Source organism: Etheostoma spectabile, chromosome 23 (genome assembly GCF_008692095.1).
Source record: "Etheostoma spectabile isolate EspeVRDwgs_2016 chromosome 23, UIUC_Espe_1.0, whole genome shotgun sequence".
Taxonomy (NCBI): domain Eukaryota; kingdom Metazoa; phylum Chordata; class Actinopteri; order Perciformes; family Percidae; genus Etheostoma; species Etheostoma spectabile.
The window spans coordinates 19,376,732-19,377,694 of record NC_045755.1 but is presented as its reverse complement, the minus strand read 5'-3'; positions in this window follow the sequence as shown (position 1 = coordinate 19,377,694).

The following is a 963-nucleotide window of genomic DNA, read 5'->3' as shown; positions in this document are numbered from 1 at the left end:
ATAATAACACATCCATACTAGACTTAGTATGTAGATGTACTAGAATATAGATATATTAGTATATAGATATGTACAGGACCTTCATTATGAAGGAGCTTGATGGAACAGAGGAGCACAGTATCATCATCCTGAGGGCAGGATTAGTATTCTCATAATATACACCTTTGTTTCTTTTACTTTTTCTTTAAATGTTGCTTTTGTCATGATGTCATGAGTCTTTGTTAAGTCTGTTCCCTGTTTTTTTTAAAGGTTTAAGGTTCCATGAAGGAAGAATAAACGCTGTGTGCTGACTCAGATGTAATTACATAGAAAAGTCGATCTAAAGGAGAATAAATGCAAAGCAGAACACAATGCCTGAGAGCCTCATTGCAATGTGTTTTCCCAATTTATATTTGGATTGTAACGTTTCCCTTCATATAAAGATATTTCAGGCATATTGATTCAGAAAAAGATAGAAATAGGTACAAATTCACCAGAATGCAGAAAATGAAGCGTTTGATGCTAAAAAGAAAATCTGGGGGTGAACAAAACATACCATAACTCGCAGATCCTTTATATATCCTTATATATAACGACGCCAGAAAGACAGAAGGCATGGAGTTCAACTGCAGGAGAGCTTGGAGTGGAAGGGAGACACTGATTGTTACACTGCATGTTACACGTCATTTAGCTTTTATCTAAACATCTTCCAACTGCTCTATATCTCAGAGGCTGCACACCTCTGGAGCAACTAGGGGTTAAGTGTCTTGCTCAGGAACACGTTGGTTGATGTATCGCGGTGGGAATTGAACCCAGACCTCCCTCACCAAAGCCATGTGTCACATTGGGGTGGCAGTAGTAGTCAGTCTGTAGGGAGATGGGTTGGGAACCGGAAGGTTGTAGGTTCAAGTCTCAGTGTTGACCAAAGTATAGTTTGGATTGGTAGCTGGAGAGATGCCAGTTCACTTGCTGCCAGTTTCACCC